The sequence below is a fragment of the Cupressus sempervirens genome, chromosome 10, assembly GCF_028749045.1.
Source record: "Cupressus sempervirens isolate cs-2001-9-10 chromosome 10, ASM2874904v1, whole genome shotgun sequence".
Classification (NCBI taxonomy): domain Eukaryota; kingdom Viridiplantae; phylum Streptophyta; class Pinopsida; order Cupressales; family Cupressaceae; genus Cupressus; species Cupressus sempervirens.
The window spans coordinates 77,986,182-78,009,279 of record NC_143127.1 but is presented as its reverse complement, the minus strand read 5'-3'; positions in this window follow the sequence as shown (position 1 = coordinate 78,009,279).

Sequence of the window (23,098 nt, the reverse complement as noted above, 5' to 3'; positions counted from 1 at the left end):
GATTCTCATTTGCAAGTCTAGCTTGCCAAGCTTCACCATGAGAAATAGATTGCTAATAACTATGTTGCTTAAGGTGCCCAAATCAAAGCTCAACTCCATTGGTTAGAGGTTGGAAATAAAGTTTCTAAAGAATTATTCTAGGCTCTTAGAGTCCATTATATCAACTTTGGGATTAAAAAGATTAAACATGGAAATGTTATTCTTTCCAATCTCCCTGACATCTTGCAATCCTTTTTGGAAGCTCTCAAAAAGTGTATTTTTGTTACTCCAAACCACCTAACAGTTGAGAAATGGACTTTTTATGAACAACTTCTCACTATTAGGGACCTCAAGGAGGCTATCTTTTCTATGGCTGATGATAAGTCCCCTAGGTGTGATAGGTTCCCTTGTGGATTTTGCAAACACCTCTGCGGGTCTACTAGTCTAGATCTGCACAAAGTCTATCTTGAAGCCTACCACACTAAGATCTAGGAGCCATAACTTAAAAAGGAACCATTAAGTTCATACCTAAAGATAGTGACCCTAAGGACATTTGCAACTAGCATCCCATCACCTTTTTTAATGTATCATAAATGATCATTTATAAGGTTTTATCTCTCAAGATTTGACATCTTCTTCCCTTAATTGTGCACCCAAAACAAACCAGTTTTATCAAGTCCTGGTATATTCTTGATAACATCATTATTGTTTGGGAAGGAATGAAGTGGGCTCACAAGTCCAATTAGCAAACTATGTTTTTAAAATTTTATTTTTCCAAATCTTATGATCTGATTGAATGGCCCTTCATTTTGGCTATACTCCAAGATTTGGGTTTCGGCCCTAACTTTCTTTAGTCTATGGAAATGCTCTTTGGTGATGCTAATGCTTGTATTAAAATTGACAACTCTCAATCAAAAGCCTTTGGGATTTTTGGATCTATCTACCAGGGTTTTCCTCTTGCCCCAGCTTTGTATGTTCTTGTCATCGAAGGGTTTGGTTACTTACTTGCCCACTTTGTTTCTACTAGTTTGGTTCATGGAATTTCCTTACCTGAGTCTTCTTCTTAGCTTGTCAATGGTCACTTTGTTGATGACTCTTTACTCACTCGCCTATAGGATGAGGAAAATATCACTAATGCCTTGCAATGCTTGGAAAACTTTTTTCAGCCTTCTAGTTTGGCTATTCAATGGCACAAGACATTATGTTATAGGTAATATTTCCTTTTGGCACCTCCTTGAATTTCTCAATTTGACTAGAAATGGGATACACTCTTTTCCTTTCAAGCTTCTCTAGTGGAATTCTAGAATGTTGTGCTCATGAAAATAAAGAAAAATCTTGATTATTGGATTACTAAACCCCTTTCTCTTGTAGGGAAATTCTAGATTTTCTCTAAGGTTTTGGTACATACTCATGTGTATTAACTCCTTCCAAAGCCTCCTACCTCAAACTGGAGCATTTTCTTTGTAACGTTATTCAAGGGCTTCTAGGTCTAATCATCATGGTTTTCATAGGTTTGCCTAGAATTCTTGTTGTATCCCCAAAGAGTCTAAAGGCCTTGGCCTTCTTTGCACATAGAAGATAGAGCTCACTCTTTGTACTAAGTGGATTATTCATGCTCTCACTAGTGATGAAGCTTGAAAAGTGTTGTTACAAAATTATATCTCTCCTGGTTTCCTTATTAATAGGCTTTTTTTGAAGGGGATTGGTCTTCAGACCCTCCTCACCATGTGAGAACCTATTTATATCTAGGGCTCATTTTATATTAAAAGCATTTGGAAAGCTTGGGAAGTTGTTAAGCCTTGACTTCACTTGAATGGTGATGGGTTTCATGATGGGCTTTCTTTGAATTGGTAGAAGCTTAAGTGGTCCCTATTGTTTTCCATTCAAGGTGTTCCTCTGGCCAAGACTCATGGTGCCAATGCTCTGCATTTTTTCAAACGTGGCATTAAGACTCCTAAGGATCTATTTTTTAGGATCTTTATGACTCTAAGATCTTGGGAGGATATTCAAGTCCAATTCCATCTTTCTCATCCAGATTGATAGTCTTTTGATCCTCTACTCTCTACCCTTCCAAATTATTTAATCCACAAAATAAGCATCCAATTTGTGAGATGTTTCTAGAAAGAATGGAAGTGGTATCCTGCCACACCCTTCATCAATTACAAAACCAACTTAGGTTATCACTAGCTTTCTCCCCATCTTCCTATGGTGGATACTCTCAACCAGCATTGGTATCTTTAGTCTTCTACTTATCATTGGAGAATAGGATTTGACACTATTTGGAGTGCCATCATTGAGCCAAAGATTTCCCATTTTTTCTGGAGCTTTTTATTTCAAGGGCTTCCCCTTGGGTTATGGCTCAAGCATCTTGGTGTTCTAGATGCTCATTGTCCTTTTTGTGGGTATCTTGGGTCTTTTTCACATTTTTTTTGGTTTTTTAGGCATGCTTAGAATTATTAGAATTGGATACCTAATTTTTTCAAGCCCTTTGGGCTAGAAAATTTTTCTTGTACATTATTATGCTAGATGATTCCCCTAGGATCCCTATGAAATTTTCCCAGATCTAGCATACTTTCATGATGGAGTTTTTTTTTACTTTATGGAAGAATAGGAATTTTGTTCTTTTCACTCACAGCTTTCTTGATATCAATGTTTCTATGTACACTAAAGCATACATTTGTAATAATGGCATGTTATAGATATAGGTCCAAGCTAACAAGGTGGCTCTAAAGGTGGCCCACCTTCAAGATTTTCTCAATCATTGGGGTAACATGTCATACATAGTTACTAGAGTTCCTCTTGACTCATTAGTTGACCATACTCCACTCTAGGGCCTATGTCAAGGTTGTAGTTATTTTTCTTGTTGATTGCATACATCACGCTTGTAGGTTCCCTACCACTGCTCTCCTAGGGTGATGATGATTTCCAAAAGCAATCATCTTCTCTGACTCACTATGGGTCTGGGTAGTCCCTATTTATTGTGGCTCCCCATCCTCTTTCTCTTCCTGATATTGTTATCTCCAAATGGCCTTTCCTCCTAATTCTCACTATTTCTCCATTGAGGTTGAAAGAGAAAGATAAAGAACAAGTTGGTGATGACATTGTTGATGGTTGGACTATTCCTAGTCTACCTACCAACACCAGAGATGCATGAGGTTTTAATGATTATGATGAACCACCTCCCTTGGCTGGCACTACTCTAGTAGTCTTAGGGAGCTTCTTAATTTATTTTTTATGAATAGTTGTTGATTCTAGCTTCAGCTATGTGAACTCTTATGTGGTCATATCATATCCCTCAACCCCTTTTTATGAATTCATAAATAGTATAATTTATTAATAGAAAGGGGCTATTCATAAAAAAAAAATATAGCAAATGTAGTTGGGATTTTAGTTAGATTTCAAGTTGATCCTAAGAAGTGTCATTATGCAATAGCGAAGAGGATATTCAGATATTTGAAAGGAACATCTGACTATAGAATTTGGTATGATAGATAAAGTGATTTCACTCTATGTGTACATACTGATGCGGATTGGGAAGGTAGTATGGATGACAGAAAGAGCACCAATGGTGGGGCATTTTTTCTTGGAGGAAGATTGGTTTCTTGGTTAAGCAAGAAACAAATTTGTATCTCTTAGAGTATAGCTAAGGCAGAGTATGTTGTAGTAGCTAATAATTGTAATCAAGTGATGTGGATGGATTAGGTGTTGAAGGATATCAAAGTTGAGTTTGCAAAAGTTATCATTTACTGTGATAACAAAAGTACAATAAGAATGTCTAAGAATCTTGTATTGCATTCTAATACTAAGCATATATCTATTAAGTTTCATGTGTTGAGAGAGAATGTAGCAAAAAAGGAGATTAGATTAGAGCATGTGAGTACAAAAGATCAAATTGTAGATATCTTTCTGAAGCCATTACCTAAACATAATTTGATTACTTGAGAGGTATTCTTAGGGATATTCCCCTACCTACTTCTGACTAGATGATGTAGTAAGTGCACCAGTCTTGTGGAATAGAGCACTATTGTTCAATTGGATTAAATTTTAATACTTCTCATATGGGAGAGTATTTGTGATGAGCCGAATCATTAAGGACTCTTGGTATTTGGTCTTGAATAGTGTCTTTGGACACTTGAGATGGTTGAAGACATGGAGTGGTAAATTGACATAATGAGGACTTTGTCATTGATGTCAATGGGGGAGAGAATGTGCATGAAAAACATCTCCTATGTAATGAATAGGGGAGATATGTACATAAATGGGGGAGAGATAGTTATTAGGGAGATTTAGAAAAATTGGTGTAAGAAAGAAGGAGGAATATCTCTATGGGGGAGATATGTATTTTTAGTTTTTTATTGTGAATAATTGTTGATGGTCCTAAAGATGAAGAAGAACAGAGTAGTGTTCCAAAGGATTTCATATTTTATTGATGAGGAGGATTTGAGAAGATAAGTACAACAACAACATTAGTAGATTATTATTTTGGTATTCTTGGAACTTAGATCATTTTCATCTTTGTTTCCATCAATTCCAAAGGGGGATATTGTAAGCATGGATGTTCATGATACTATATTGGGAGAGTATCCTAAGGATTGGAGAGTACTGACATGTTGCATTCATGACTGTGTTTTTCATTGATGTCAACATAGCAATAAGTTTGTGAAGATTGATAGAATAGAAGAGAGAGATCTTAGTTGTATAGAAAAAAATTTTCTTCTTTGGTGATGTATTATTATGGATATGGTTAGTACAATGTCATGATGACATGGTACAATGCATAGCACTTAAGTCGAAGATGTACAAAAGTTATACTTGATTTACTAAGAATAGTATAGAAATAGGTGCTTGGAAAAAAAAATTTATATTTGTATTATATCTTTTAGCTGAGGTGTAATTAGAAGATGTGTAGTTAGATAGTGAAAGAGGATAGTCAGATAATGATGTTAGGAGATGTGCAAGCCCTAGTATCACACATGTGAAGTTTTGCATAGATTGTAAGCTGACAGTGCTTTATAATTGTAATTAATTAATTATCTTATTATAATTAATTAGGAAAGCCTCATGGCCGACTCAAGGATTTATTTTGAAGATATGATATAAAGAAAAGATATTTTCTTGTTTATAATGTGTTGTATTTATTGTATGAAGTGTGAAGTGCAAAAAGGAGCAGAGTGCTTACTAAATGCATGTAAGTGATCCAAGGGATTATTATATGTGAGATTTGTGATTTGGTTACAAGATGAGAAGGAGAATAGATCCATTTAATAGGATAGAGGAAGGAAGTATTATTTATTTCTATTATTATATGAAGAATAATACAAAGATCATTTTGACAATGGGTTCATTGTTCTTAACCTTGAATTTGTTCATGTAGTGGGTCTAGCTATCTTCCACAACTCCTAACGAGGTTGAAATCTCCTAAGAGGGATTTATTTGTACTGAATTTTTTTATAGACTCCTAATAGGGTCCATCCTCTAATAAGGAATATTTATATTAGTACATTATCTTGTGGGTACCATCCCCATTGGGGTTTTCCCTCTGATCAAGGGTTTCCCTAGTTAGTATATCTAGTGTTATGGTGTATGAGTATCTTGTTGTGGTTTCTAACTATATTTCTCATACGGTTAAAGTTTAATCAGGTTGATAATTGTGATATTAGTTAGATGATTGATTCAACCCAACACCCCCCCCCCCCTAGTTATATTGGTGGAATATATATTCAAACAATCTTTTTAGCATAGTACATTCATCTCATTGATTTTGCTCCTACCAAAATTTTCCCTTAAAAAGGATTTCCTAAAGATATATCTGTTGTTATGTGTATTGGATCTTTCATTAATTTTTATTATTTAGATCTTGGATTAGTGTAATTGGCTGAATTTTGTATTTTATGCATAAAAATAATTCACCCCCCCCCCTACCCACACACACACACCCTAGTTGTGGTTGTCATCTTTTGGGCATGGCATAACCAACCTCCTATGAGATACAAATAGTTAGACCAAGCTTAATGAATATAACACTAATATTCTTATTCTTAAATACACATCCATCATCCATAACTCAATCTTGTCATCCATAAAAGCATCATCACATTCTCCAAAGATATATGAGGATGAGACATAAGATGAGAACAAATTACAATAGAATGAAAGTGTAGTGGAAAATAAGGAAATAAGAAATGATGTCCATTAGACCAATCAAAATGAATATGACTCTAATTTTCACAATCAGATATGCACACCTCCTCCATAATTGAATCCCATCTACCATATTTTAGACATGAATTTTATGAAATTAGTAATACCAAAATAATCTCATTAGAAGAACAAGTGGTTATCCTCTATGATAGGCACCCGAATTATCTTAGAAAGTTGCAATTTTGCATCATAAAATTGTAATTTGAATCTAAATAACATGTTTCTAAATGATATTTTTTGTGTCTTATATTACCATGCATGATTTATTATAGGTTCAAATACATAAGAAGACACCAAGGGAAAAAATACTTATTTTGACTTTGGTGTGTCCTTATTTTAGCCTTTTTACTAAATATGTAGTCAATTGTATCTCTACATGAGGGATATTTTATTTTGACGCTATATTTATTGTCATACACATTGTCAATGATTAAGTTGACTTATCCTCAATAAACCTAATATTGGAATCCTTATAAACACAAGCTCTAAATTATGTAATTTAATATTCTCTTGGCCTCAAATTAGTTGTCACATGGCATGTGAAGTTTTTTTTTTTTTTAACATGAAACTTCAGATTCATGATGTCTATTAGAAGTGAAAAGTGTTACTCTAGATATAGGATTATAGGATTTCTAATAGAAGGAAAAAAAATGTTACAGAGTAGGATTGTAAATTAATGATCATCTTAATTTTTTGTATAGGAATGAGCTTTAAGCTAAATATTATTTTGTATCATTAAAAAATAATCTAAAATATAACATCAACTTAATTTGACCGTTTCTATGTGCTCTCATATTGAAAATATATAAACAATTAATAATTTCAATAAAGAGAGTATGGTTCTAAAGTTAGATATTTTGAAGGCTTGTGATATGATTAAGAGAGAGTTCCTTTCTATTTTTAGTCAAAAAGTACTCCATATGAAGATTCTGGCTCTTATGGAATATTTTTTCAAAACTTTTAAGTTCTTAAATCTCATTAACATGTCCCTAATTGGATACTTCTCAATTTTGTCGGGATTTCATTAAGGTGATCCTCTCACCTTATCTCTCCATCATTTTGGTTGATGAACTTGGTAGAGATATTTGTAGGAAAATTTATGTAGATACTCTAAAGGGATTTAGTTCCTCAAAAACCCCTACTAATTTTTTCTGGATGATACTCTATTCAATGGAAAGTTATCATTGCTAAGGCCAAGAGCTATAAATCCCTCCTTGAAGACTTTGCAAAAGTGTTTCATTAGACAATTAACCTAAAAAAGAGTTCCCTATTATTTTTGAATACTTTGAGACAACTCCAAACTTGAATTGTTGATGTACTTGAGTATCTTGTCACTAAATTTTCCTCCTTCTGCCTTGGGATATCTCTATCACTGGGAAAGGTGGATATACAATTTGGGCCAATTTAATGGAATAGGTGTAGATAAATTTTGTGTCTTGGAAGGGGACTCTTGTTAGTAATATCAATAAGCTTCATATGCTTACTTTGGTTAGACAAGATACTTCTAGATCAATGTTATGTATATTTTTCATATGACCATTATTGGAATAAAAATTTGGATGCAATCAAAATAAAGTTCTCATGGTCTCGACTTGAAGGCAAAAAAAATACTTTCCCTAGTTGATTAGAGTCAAATTGTTTTCCCTAGTTGATTAGAGTACTCTCCGCGTGTGTACACGTGCATGCGCGCGCGCGTGTGTGTGTGTGTAAATAAAAATAAAGGTGATCTAAATGTTTGTGATTCCCATATTTTAAATCTTTATGATCCTGAAGGAAAGTTAGAATATTACTTTGTTGAATGTTCACTAGTATGTTATAACAAGATTGAAATACTTGTAAAATAGACAAGTTCATTTCACTACCTTTTTTTTCAAATCCATCATAGTGGGTTCTAAAGTATGCAATAATTCTAGCAAGACCATCCCATTATTACCTCAAGGCTTTCTATAGATTGTAGTTTATGGCTAATTGGTGGACTTTTGGAAGGACCACTAGATCAACCAACCTTCACTAGAATATAACTTGATGTTTCCAACTCTCCAACATATCCTAAAGGAGTACCTAGGAGAAAGGGTTAATGAATATTGGAATCTCTTGGTCTCCCATTCTTGATGGAAATTTGACTTGGGTTAAACTGATAGTTAAAAGAGAGGAAATTTTTACCATCTTCTTTAGACCCTCAAACCTTTAAATATATATATATTATATCAATGGGACACTCATGTTTTGAATAAGCATCATACTAGTTTATACTATATCAAGTTAGGGTTTGATTTGATGGTCCTTGGCTAGTCCTAAAATTTTGACTGCTCAAAAAATATGGTCTCTCAACATTAATTAAATGTAAGGTTGTTGTGATAGATATTTTTCCATAGGAAAGTTCTAATGCTAGACAATCTTCAAAAGAGGATTATCTAGTTGGTCAACCACTTCCCTATCTAAAAAACATAAGAGGAATTGATCTCACATCTCCTCTATTCTTGCATTTGTCCTAGGAGCTTAGGAAACATTCAATGAACATTTTCATCTAGTAGTGGATCTTGTCCAAGTATCCTAACTTAATCTTTAATTCCTTTTTCCATGGTCATATCACCCTTCATGAAAGAGCTATGGTCGTATATCATGATTTATGGTAGCTTATCTCTCTAGAAGATAAACAATAGAGATTTCATAGTCAAATCTAAGAATGTTAACTTAGAGTACTATTTGATAGTTAGAAAAATAGTAGAAAATATTACCAATATCCATGACTCTAAGCACTCTCATCTTCCTAATTTTGATAATTTTGAAAATTGCAAGGAATTTTGATCTCATTAATTATTTTCCATGTTATGATTCATCAATGATTGGTATCAAGAATATGGTTTCTCTCCAACCCCAACCCTAGATGGGTGAAACTTAATTTTAATATTATCATTCGGTAACTCAAGCCAAGTGGGTGGGGTATTATCATAAGGGATATGAGAGATAGAGGCTCCTAAAACCTCATCATGGAAGGATATCCTATAACTTAAGTAGTATCCTTAATAATAAGAAAAACATGGAGATAGATATGGAGTATGTCATCAATAAAGTGAAAGGAAATATCACCACAGTTGAGGCTCATTTCTTCCATCACATTATGCAAGAAGGCAATCGTGTTGCAAATAGCCTAGTGGTCAAGTGTCATCTAATGACCAATTAAAAATTATGCATAGTGTGTACATAAAATATGGGCCTCAAATCCTCACACACATTTCAACATAGTCATTACATGCAAAACCATCCCAAAATGAACATTGAATTGTTCATCTAAAATAGTTTGACAAATTGACCTGTTGCCTTCTAACTAGAAGGATTATGTCTTTTCTCTCAAAATGAGAAGTGAGAAACCAGACCTCTAGAATGAAGGATTTTATGCAGCTAAATGAAAGTGCAAGATTAATATATATGAGAATTAATTGTTAAGCTAACAAATGAAGAAACATATTATGCTAAATGAATGCATATTTAAAATATAAATGATATTATAATGCAAGAAATTAAGCTAAGAATGCAAGAGCAATATGAGTAAGAATTCTAGCATAAGTTCTTCGAAATTTCCAAAATTCTTCCTTTTTAATGAGGAATGGAGAGCTTCTTTTATAGAATCCAAGAGGTGATCAATGGTCAAGATCAATCGGAATGGATGATCAAGATTGAAGAAGAGAGCCAGTCATAAAGGAAACTTCTTCATGAAAAGGGAGTTAATTGGTTTTTGAGTGATAAATTGAGTTAACTGGTTCCTTTTTTAGTGATAAAAGGAGTTAACTGATTCCTTTTTGAGTGATAAAAGGAGTTAATTGGTTCCTTTTTTAGTGACAAAAGGAGTTAACTAATTCCTTTTTGAGTGATAAAAGGAGTTAACTAATTCATTTTTGAGTGATAAAAGGAGTTAACTAATTCCTTTTTTAGTGATAAAAGGAGTTAATCCCTTTTCGAGAATATTTAATTTAATAAAATAGAATATAACCTCATAAATGGATAACTTTAATTAATTGAATAATTAAATTCAACAATTGAAGAAGAGAAGATATCTTATTAAATTAAATGTATTTAATTCCTTTATACATTAGCTTAAGAGGTAATTTTAATTTAATTAAAGTAGAACATTTATAATTAAATTAAATTAAATCAATATGTTTATGTAGCTAATTTGAGTCAATACTTAGGAATTAAATAAATAATGTGATTAATGCAAATTAGGGTTTTCTTCAATTGACACCTAGGTCAAGTAGCGATTATCAGAATTAGACTTGCCTAGTAAAATAGGACTTAGGAATAATTGAATAAACCAAAGTTGGTTAATATGGCAATATGCCAATTTTGGGGTATTACACATAGAATATCACTTTGTCCCTATAGAAGATTGTGAAGAGATTGAGCATGACATTACCACATCTATCAATAATAGAGTAGATATATATGTCTTTATGATTTCTAATTTTATGTAGTTTTATTGGAACTTGAGCCTTGTGCATTTGCATCCTTTTATTTGGTGATTGTTAGTTTACTTCTAAAAATACTTAGCAAAAATATTTCTCTGAAACTAACCTTTGATTTTTCCCCATTATCTACTACATTTGGCTCTAGTCTTGGGGGTTTTCTAGGGTTATTTTGGTATCTTTTTTTTAGTAGATCCATTATTGGGGGGAGTTTCATTAGATCAAGCCTGACAAGTGTGAGGATTATAAGAATTGTGAGAAGGTTTAGAAAATTTTCTATAATGTTAATGTGGATAAGTATGTGGAGGTCATGGTGGATTATCACTCAATCTTCTTAAGTAGATCTTAGAGTCATGGGAATATAGGAAGATTTCTATTGGTAGTTTGGCCTTTTTGGTGGCTATAGAGTCGGTCAATAAAGAGAATCTTCATAGAGAATGCAAGAAGATTGTGATGGTTCTTATAAAGTTTTTAACTCTCGAAGGAAGGTAAAAAAAAAGGTTTCATTCTCATTATTCCCTATGTTAAATCATTCTTTTGTAGGGATATTAAGTTATTTTTTCCATACATAATTTTTTATTTTCTCTCAGTTGGTGGGTAAAGCTTAATCTAAAGGTTGGTCCATTTAAATAAATGTTTAATACTTAAGATGCATACTTTCAACTTCAGTCTCATCCCATAGTTGGGTTCACCCCTCACTATGTTAAGCTAAATTATCTTACTTTTACCCCCATATTCATGAGTTCTAAGACTCATGTGGTGTTTCCTTCTAAGATTTGGTTTGTTCCACATGTCAAAAGATCCACAAGAGTCAATTTTTCTAGAAAGGCCAAAAATGGAAGTATCCTTATTAAAGGCCTAGTTGAACTATATGAAGAATCAACTTCTTCCTGGTCTATAGAATTTGGGTGAACCCATGATGATTTAGTTCCCAAATCCATTTTCAATATTCCCTCTTCCTCCTTTAACCCACCTTCTTCCAAAACCTAGTTTGTTTATTTTGGGGACCCACTCATCTCGAGATCTTCATCCTCTAATTTCCTTACTAAAACTGCTCATGGGATGGATGGGGAAGTTTTGGTTGGAAAAATGAAATAGCTTTTGGTGCAGGTGCACCCACAATAAATTATGACTCATCAAAGTCCTAGGAACATCTAGAATAGGTTAGATCTATCATCTAGGCATCTAGAACAAATTGTAAGACCTAGTTCCAAGATTAGCACAATTATAAGCCCTTGGTCAACAATAGTCAAAGATGATAAAAGGGTCTAAAATATTACGATTTTTCATTATTTCATGTTTTATCATGTTTAGGACCTATTTGGATTTTTTAGATTTAGTTTCATTACTCTTTTCTTGTAGTTTCCAAAAATTACAAAAAAAATCAAAATTGCTCGACAGTTGTCAAGCAACTTTTAGTAATTTTTCATAAACTAATGCAAAAACTTCCCAATGGAAAAAAAAAAAGTTTTAAATTTTTTTATGACCATTGGAAGGCCTATAATAAGCCCTTTCATGCAGGTGATAGGTAGAATGATGTATTTACACTTTTCAATCAATAAAATACCTAATTTTTCTTGTAATCATCCTATAATCATATGTTTAACAGAGCAACTATATGTTAGATGTTGAATAGTTGGACTTTAACCATTGGATCATTCCATTAGTGACTTAAATAGACCAATACCTTGAGTTTGAGTCTCCCCTAGTCATTCCATTAAGTTTAGGTTTGTTTTACCAAATTTGGTCAAATTGTGCATTGTGAACAACTTGTGATAAGTTGTCTTGCTTGTAGGGTTCCCTTGTGATTGGGGTTTTCCTTATTTGCATGAGTGGTTGTGATAAACTAACACCATACTTGAATCACTTGTGATTGGTGCTTACACTTTATTAGGATTAACCTCAGATAGAAATTATAGCTACACGCAAATATAACCAATATCATAAAATAATAGATCACACATAAGAGAACACAAGACACTAAGATTTAGTGTGGTTCACCCAATCCCTATGCTACATCTACCAAAAACAAGTCCAATATTATTATTATCTAGTGATTACAAATTAATTATAAGTTGTAATCCCTTATAGGTCAATATTGTTGTAAGAAGCTACAATCTCACCATTACATTCTGAAATTCCTAACCCCAAGCCTTTTCATACAAGCTTTTGGTGCTTACAAAATTAGGGCTAGAATAAGTCATCCAATAGGAAAATAGAAACTAAAGCCTTTTACAATATAAGGGCATTTTTGCCTTCAAAGGCTCTGTTAACATGAATGTTGATGCTATGGGGGAGCATTGTAGAACATTGATATGTTGTATTCATAATTGTATTTCTCATTGATGACAAAATAGTAATAAGTTTGTAAATATTGACAGAGCATCAAACTATGATATTTGTATTAAGGACAATATATCACTTATCTACTTATGCATAGTATATAGGACATGGATAAAAGTATAAAGTTGTGTCACCTATCAAGCTAACTTATTAGAACAACTGCATTTGAGTATTTCTATTTAAAAATTAATTTTGTCCAAAGATATGATCTAGATATATTCATTCTAGCTAAGTTATATATGGACTCACACTTTTCCAATTGGAAATATCTATTAATGCATGTTATATGCTAGTTTGTATCCAATTACTAAAGAAATACAATTATTTCAAGAAAGTAGCATTTTAATAACTCTTACTATTTTTTATGTTTTTTTTTAATAACATATAAACACCATTTTATAGAGCTCAAAGTCAAGAATATTCTCATATATAGTTTATAGTGTTTTAATTAGATATAGTATATTATAGTTAAAAAAATTCTACAAGCATGTATTTTAACATTTGAAAAGATGTCAATTTTGAGAAAGAAAAAATTATTAAATCATATCAAAAAAATTCAAAAGTTATATTACATTTAGAGGAGAGAGTCCTCTTTTAGAATGTATAATTTTTCTCCTAGTTAGAATAGATTTGATTTGAAAAATTTTGGTGGGAGATGAAACTATCTATTTTAGGTGAGTTGAAATTTGAATCATTATAAAAGAGAAAATATAGATCTAAAGATGATTTTTATCTTTGATTGTTCTAGTTATATATGTTACCTATAATAGTCTGAGATCAAAGGAAAATGAGTTTATTTCCATCTAGTTTTGTGGTGGGAACTAGACCGCTAATTTTCAGCAACTAAAAAACTATCTATAAAAATTAGGAATATGTATCAATTCTTATTCCAAATAAATATTGAAAATTATAATCCTAAACTTCATCCATTTCATTGCTTTACTTCATTTTCAAATTCAAAATAATAATGCCAATTTGATGTAATTGAAGGCAAACAATTATAGTTTTGGTAGCCTTTTTCTTTACAAAAGGGTGGCACAGGTTTGTGCTTTTACCCATTGTATACTATAGTGTGTATTTTTTATAAGGGAAAGTGCATAGAACGTAATGTGACAATGTACAGAAGATATGGTTGATCTATAGAGAATCATATGGAAATAGATTATTAGGAACATAGTTCCTATTGTGTGATTGTGTCATGCCCAAAATACGAGGGCAAAAACACACACAATCTTTTTTTTTTTTAAAGATAAAAATAACTAGGTTACTCTCGTTATAAAGTTGCTATTGACATTTGTTTCATCACTTCATAATTATACTTATTTTAAATTGATTTAATTAAAATCTAAATTTACCGATTACTAACCAACTCCTCTATTAATGCTAACTTTTAAAAAAAATGAGGTCATATCTTAACACTAAGTACACTAAAAGTTTTAATTATATTAATTAAATTTACTATTTAGTTTAAAACTAATTTCCAAATTTACTTTGAAATCCAAACACTTATAATGAATACTATTGAATAATACAACTATATAAAATTTATAACTTTACACAAATAAAACATACTAACACTAAAATATTAACAAAAATCTAAATTAACTACATACTTAATACTAATAAATCATAACTAAACTAACTATCAACATAATGATAATTAGCTAATATCTAAAACATTAAATTTCATAGCATAACTAATTAGATTTCAAGACTTCATTTAAAATACTTACTATCCCAAACTAACTAGCTAACATAAAAATTACCTTGAATTTAAAACTAACTACACTAATAAAATCTAACATTAAACAATGCAAATTCTTTAAAAGGATACTAACTAAGCAAATTCTAAATAATACTAATTTAAAACATACTAAACTAAAACTAAATTCTAAATAAAATAAATTACATGCATTAACTTACTAGTTACTAACAAGTAAATACTAACCAAATTAAATAATGTAAGTTCACTATCTTTAAAAAAAAACTTAATAAACAAATGTATTAACATAACCAAATCTAGTACTAATCCATTTATTAAATTAACTAACTAAATTTTAAAAATAAAAAAACTTACATTTCCTAAAACAAAGCTATCTAATATACTTAAACTAACTTTAATTTTAAACTAATCTTAAATTAAATAAACTAAACTAATACTAATACTAAAACTAACTAATCATTTTTAATAAATTTAAAAAATAATAATAATACTAACCTAAACTACCCCCAACTAACTCCATGTTACCTTTCCCACCTCCAAACCCATAAAAAAAATCAGCCATTTAAAAACAAACATGCCTGCCAACATATTAAAGACATGTCACATCCCTTTAAATGGGGAAAGTCAGCGCTAACAAAAAAAAGTAAAGGGGTCTTCATTTGTTTTTTTTTAATTATAAAAGTTTGAAATCAAAATAATATCACATTTCCCCCACCACTTGTTTGATTAAAATGTCACATCAGCTACAAGGTACATGGGAAGTGATTGATGGAGTAATCCTTTTTTTAGAGTTGTTCTTTTTATTTTTATTTTAAAAAGATCTTTCCAAAGTCCAAGCTGCCCACTCCTCATTTAAAGCATAAAGTTAATTAAGTGAGAGCATAGGATATTTAGGAAATGAAAGTATATTCATTTATTTTGTTTTTTTTTTTAATTTTTTTTTTTAAAAATTTGTTATTATAAACATACATATCTATGTTTTCTTTCTATTTGGTTTTACTTCCAATTTTAAATATAAGAATATTCTTTGTTGCAAGGAGACATTTAATTTGCAAGCCCATACAAAATCGAGAGGGCTTTTGCTCTTGGGCAAACAATTTTTTTTTTTTGACAAAATTTTTCTAAGTGTAGATTTACAAAGCAAAGTATATATATACATATATTTTTTTGGTCTAAATTTTCTAAGTATAAAATTTTCAGTTGATTAATAATCAAGGGGGAATTAAATTTTTCTTTACAAAGAAAATCTATAAGGACTTGTTACAACTTAATATACCAAGAATATGAATTATCCGTTTTAAATCAATAATGCAAGAATTGTTTGATTCAAATAATCATGCAAATTGAATCTACATCCATGATCATAATTTTCATTTTCAACATAAAAGAAAATTTGAAATTTTACCAAATTGATCATCAATTCCATCCTATTTTTGATGTGCATCCATCTAAATTTAAATCACGATTAAATCACATGATAACCACTTATACTCAAACACCAATTTTATTGGCAAACCTAATTCAAAAGCTCAGCCGGGAAGGAACCAAGAAGAAAACCCGACGTTGTTGCCATTACAACAAGGTTTTGAGATACAAATTATATAGGATTTCAATCCTAAATCACAACACTTAAATTAAATTTTCTTCATGGCCCTCATCAAGGGTTCCATATCAAATTCTGCAACACATTTCTACAAACTGTGGAGGGAACAGAATCTGATCGGGTGACAATCAAGCATAACCAAGAGACGATCAAACATACATATTCATACATGGTTTACACAATAGGATTTACAATGAATCAAAACTAGGGAAAGGTGGATTCTTCCAACCAGGAGAAGTCAAGCACAACACCAAACAGATGCCCAATCGGGGCTGTATACCAAGAACTTTCGTTCTTCCATTTCAACATACCATAATCATACAAGGTTTGTGCTGATAGGTAGGGGCCCATAACACCCTACCCTTTTTCCCTCTTCTCATCCTGAGAAGAGACTCTACACTGGTTGGAGTCTGACTAAACAGACCTTTCCCAAAATTGGTCACTTCTGCCCTCTCCAAGGGTGAGTAATACCAAAACACCCATGCAAGAAAAATCTCAAAAATTGCAAACATAAACATGAAAGGAAATCATCCAAAAATAACATGGTTTTCAAAGCTTCCCAACATACTCACAAACATACAAATATTGAAACAACAACAAGGTAGCATAAGCATGAAACAAGAATGAAATTTGAACAAGGGAGATGAGAATTCCAACCTTCACAAAGAGGTAATGGCAATGAATAAGTTTGAGTAGAGTTTCCCTTTCCTTGCTTCAACCTTCAAGAACTCCTCTCTAAATGTAGAGATTGGGTAACATCCTCAACTAGACCAAGAAAGGCCTCTAAATAAGCCTCCAACTCAACCACCCAAAAGGATCAATAACTTCACCCACCCACTTACAATTCTAGAAACTCCTAACTCAACCCACACTATGGTTAAACACTAAGTGGAGGTGGGGTAATAAAACTCATGGTAGCCATAGTCAATTTTCGCACAAAAGTAAAAAGAGACATTTTGAGTGGTCTCAAAAGTCAATAAAAGGGGCTTAGGGGTTGGAAAAGACCCCTAACCCATACCCATACCCCTTGGGTATAAATATTCCATGTTTTAAAGCCTTAGGAATAGGTTGAGAGCCAAACAAAAGCTAAGGATTAATTAGGACTAACTAACAACTCTAAAATGTAAATTAAGCACTAATCTGAATTAAGGACGACTAAACTCGATTAAGAACCCAATTAGCAACTGACACTAGCTTAAACTGACTTAGGTCCATGGGTTACACAGCTAACCCTAACTAGCACGCTAAAGAGCACAAACAATTCACGAGTGTCAAGTGACACTAAAAGAACATAGTTATGAACATTAACATTTACTGAACACAGAAAGAAAATGCATACATCTCACAAATAAAATACTTGAATTACGAACAACAAGGTTTTCAAAATTAGCACATAGAGATCAGTTATGTTCCTTCGTCAATTTTCTCGGCTAAAATATCTGCACACTCATTGCACACATCAGTAGTCTCGTAAAATCACATGTACATATATGTATACGTATCAGAAATTCATAAAAATTGAAACATGCATCAATCATAGTTTCTCTCATTTCTTAACCATTAAAATCTCATAATTCAAAGCATCAATCCTACATTTACTAATTTCATCAACATATATATACATGAAACTTTAAATGACGAACATTAAATATCTGAAAATAACATCACACAACATGAAATAATACGATATGTTCAAGTATCTGATAATGTCTCGACATCTCGAGTCGTGAGTAACAAAAAGATAAAGTAACAACTAAGGCTATGAAGGGTCGGGGCGAGGCCTCACAAATTGCTACAATTAATTACATTTGTAGTGAAGGCTTGCACAGTTAATTGTAGACAGTATACTAGCAATTGATGATATTAGAGAGTGCACATGTATAGAAGTCACACATGTGAAAGTTTGTGTATAACTATGAGCTAATAGCATTAATTAAATGAGTATTTCAATTAATTAACATTTTATAATACAGTGGAAAGCCCACTCAAGGATTTATCATTGAGTGTGGTATAAAGGAAAGATGTTTTCCATATTTTAGATATTGTAAGTAGAGAATACTTGTGAATTACTAAGCAGCAAAGCAATACAAAAGCAGAGTGACTTACTTATGCATGTAAGTGACCTTAAGGGTTATTATTACTAAGTATAGAGTTCTAGATTTGATTGCATAATCTGAAAGTGAAGGAGTCTGATGCACTAGACAGAGGAAGAAGTAAAATTTTGTTACACATCTACTATTCTGAAAGGAATAGTACCAAGGTCAATTGGATAGTGGGTCATTGATCTGATCCTGAAGCTATTTGGACAGTGGGTTCAACTACCTTCCACAGCTCCTAACAAGGTTGGAATCTCCTAACAGGGATTCAAAGTCTCTTAACAAGGACTCTTTGTACTAAATGTTGTAATAAGACTCCTAATAGGGTCCATCTTCTAACAATGAATAGTCATATTAGTACATCATTTTGTGGGCATCATTCCCATCGGGGTTTTCCCTCTGATCAAAGGGTTTCCCTAGTCGACATATCTAGTGTAATTATCTATGTGCATCTCTTTATGGTTGTTGTTTGTTTTGGTTGAATGGTCAAGATTGTTTAAGAGGATAAATTTTTTAAATTGTCATATAACTGATTCACCCCCCCCCCCCCCCCCCCTAGTTATAATGGTGGACTATTATTTCTAGCAATTGGTATCAAAGTGTCAGGTCCTTGAAGAAAAAGTCTAACAACTTTGGGAGATCCATGAAGAACTTTTTCAGAGTGAGGAGTTTGAGATTTGATGGCACAAATTACAAAATTTGGAAGGATAAAATGAAGACTCATCTTTTGTGCATAGGTCTAGGATATTGGCTTGTAACCAAGGCATCTAAAAACATTGCGAAAGAAGATAGTCTTGAAAATTGTACCAAGGAGTAGAGAGAAATATTTATGTGTAACATAAGGGCAAGAGAAGCAATATTGTTAGCTTTACCTAAAAGTGAGTATACTCAGGTAAAACAACTCAAAACATCTCATGAAATTTGGAAAACTTTAGAAGCTAATTATGAGGGTGATACACATGCAAAAAGACTTAGATTACAAAATATGCATTGCACATTCCAAGATGCTAGAATGATGGAAGATGAATCTATAAGAAACTATATTGGCAGAATATCTGAGATCAAGAATCTTATCTCTGGATGGAATGAAATTTGATGATGAAGTAATATGGAAGATCTTGAAAATTTTGGCATCTGGAGAATTAGCAAAAGTTGAGACAACAATTAGTTCATTGAATATTGAACTTGTTCTAGTAAGGAACACAAAAGTGCAAGAAAACATTGCTAGCAGAAGAAAATCTATTGAGGAAAAGATTCAAGAAGGAGTGGCTCTTCTTGTGGAAAGAGAAAAAGATGGTAAGAATATCTTTAAATTTTGGACATGTAATAAATATGGTCATTATGCATCTAAGTGTCCTAAAAGAGAAAGAAATTATAGAGAAAGATTCAAATCTAGAAGACCTAGAAATTGTTTATATGCTAGTGAAGAAGAAGAGGAAGAAGAATCTGATCAAAATAAAAGTGAAGATGAATTAGGATTATTAGCTATAAAGGAGGATGATCTTGAAAGAGAAATTAGAGAAGAAAGTGCACTGATTTCACAAGTTAAAAAGAAAGATTGGATCATTGGTAGTGTTTGTTCACATCACATGACTGGTGATATGAGCAAATCTGTCAAATTTAAAAGCCACGATGAAGGAATTGTCAAAGTAGGGAACAATGCAGCCTATCACATTACAGGAATTGGATCTATCACACTAGATGGTAAAACAAATACTGATGATGTTTATTTTGTTGATGGACTGAAACATAATCTGTTAAGTGTTGAATAGCTTATGGACAAAGGTTACCAATTACAATTTGGTAATGACACATGCATCATCAAGGACAAGAAAGGAGAATTACTTGGTACTAGCACAAGAACTAGAGGTAATGTTTTTCAGTTAAACTCCACTAAAATAACATCTTTAGTAGCTAAAGTTGACAATAGTTGGTTAGGGCACAGAAGATTTTGTCACATAAACTTTGATAACATTGTGAAAGCTAGTAATATGCTTACTGTGAAAGATTTACCTAAGATCACTAAGCCCATTGACATTATTTGTAAGGAATGCATCTTGGATAAGAAAAAGAAAGTATCATTTCCTAGCTAGTAGTTTCGTACTACATAAAAGCTAGAATTGGTTCATACAGATTTGAGTGGTCCTGCAAGAACAAGAGATTCTATGGAGAGAGGTATTTTATGATTTTATTTGATAGTTTTACTAGAATGATGTGGGTAACCTTTCTTAAAGAAAAATCAAAGGAATTTGAGAAATTCATGATATTCAAGAACAAAGTAGAGAATGAATCTAGAACTCAAATTAAGAGCTTAAGATCTAATAGAGGAGGAGAATTCACTTGTAAAGAATTCAATATCTACTATGAAGAACATGGAATTAAGAGATAGCTACCTTCACCTCATTCACTTGACTAGAATGGGATTGTTGAAAGAAGAAATAGATCAATTGTTGAAGTAGCAAGAGATATGTTATTCGAGAATGATGCTTTTTCGAGAGAAGTAGTCAATACAGCAATATACACACTAAATAAAGTACAGATTAGAAAAGGTATGGAAAAAACACCTTATGAGTTATGGTTTGGTTACTCACATTAGTCAAATATTTCAAAATATTTGGAAGCAAATGCTACATCAAAAGAGATGATGATATCCGTAAATTTGATCCAAGGAGTGATGAAGGTATGTTTCTTGGCTATTCATTAAAAAGTAAAGCTTTCAGATCTTTCAACTATAGAACAAAAACTATAGTAGAGTGCGCAAATGTGAGAATAGATGAAAAGTTTGGCACTAAAGAGAAGATGACGGATTATAATTCTGATGAAGATAATCATTTTGGGATGACCAATAGATGTAATGAATTATTTCTCAAGTCTAAAGAAGTAAGAGAAGAATAGAGTGCTATACCTAAAATAAGAGTTGAAGAAGCAACTCCTATGCCAAATAAGAATGTGATAAGAAATCATCATGCTGATCAGATAATAGGAAGTAAAGAAAAAGGAGTAATGAAAAGAAGCAAAATCAACGAAGAACTATGCTTAATATCTCAAGTACAACCAAAGAGCATAGATGAAGCAATCAAGGATGGTCATTGGATAAAAGAAATGGAGGAAGAAATTTAATAGATAAGAAAAAATGACACATGGGAATTAATTCCTAGACCCAAGGACAAAAATGTGATTGGCACAAAGTGGGTATTCAGAAACAAAATGAATGAACAAGGAGAAGTAATAAGAAACAAAGCAAGACTAGTATGCAAAGGCTACTCTTAGAAAGAAGGAATTGACTATGAGGAAACATATGCACCTATAGCAAGAATGGAAGCAGTCAAAATGTTCTTGGCATATGCAGAAAATAAAAATTTTAAGGTATATCAAATATATGTTAAATCATCATTCTTGAATGGAGAACTTGAAGAAGAAGTTTATATTGAACAGCCAAAAGATTTTCCATTGACAATAGAGGAGGATATGGTTTGTAGATTAAAGAAAGCCTTGTATGGATTAAAGCAAGCACCTAGAACTTGGTATACAAGGTTGGATAAATACCTAGAAAATTTTGGATTTTCTAAAGGAACAATAGATAGAAACTTATATGTGAAAGAAATAGAAAATGATTTGTTGATAATCATTGTATTTGTTGATGATATCATTTTTGGAGGAAATGATGAAGCTAGTATCAAATTCTCAGAAAGTATGAAGAATGAATTTGAGATGAGCATGATAGGAGAAATGAAATTTTTCTTAGGATTACAAATTGTTTAAAACAAAGAAGATATCTTTATTTCTCAAACCAAGTATTTGAAATATGTGCTGAAAAGATTTGGACTAGAAAATTGTAAATCTATTGCAACTCCTATGGTAACTAGTCACAAGTTATCAAGTAAGGATGAGACACCTACTTTTGAACAAAAGAAGTATAGATCTATGATTGGAGGATTGTAGTATCTAACTCATAGTAAACTAGATATAGCTAATGTAGTTGGAATTGTGGCAAGATTTCAAGCTGATCCCAATGAATATTACTACACAGCTATAAAAAGGATATTTAGATATCTAAAAGGGACATCTAATTATGGCATTTGGTATAAAAGAAGTAATGATTTTACTCTTTGCACTTATATTGATGTTGATTGAGATGGAGATATGGATGATAGAAAAAGCACTAGTGGAGGAGCATTCTTTCTTGGAGGAAGACTAGTTTCTTGGCTTAGCAAGAAGCAAGATTGCACCTTACAAAGCACTACAAAGGAAAAATATGTTATAGTAGCGAACAAATGTAATCAAGTCATATGGATAAAGCAGATGATGAAGGATATTGGAATTACATTCAAAGAACCTATTATCATTTACTATGATAACACAAGTATGGTTAACATGTTTAAGAATCATGTTTTGCATTCTAAGACTAAACGCATCTCTATAAAGTATCATGTATTGACAGAGAAAGTTTTAGACAAAGAAATCAGACTGGAATATATTAACACTAAGGAATAGATTGTAGGCATTTTCACAAAGGCCTTACCAAAGGATACATTTGAGTATCTAAGAGGTATGCTTTGGGTTATGCCCCTACCTACTTCGTAATAGAAGATGCAAAAGTTCATTAGGCCAGGGTACATAGCATCATTATTAGACTAGACTAAATGTTGATGCTTCCCCAATGGGGGAGTATCTATGATGAACAGAGTTA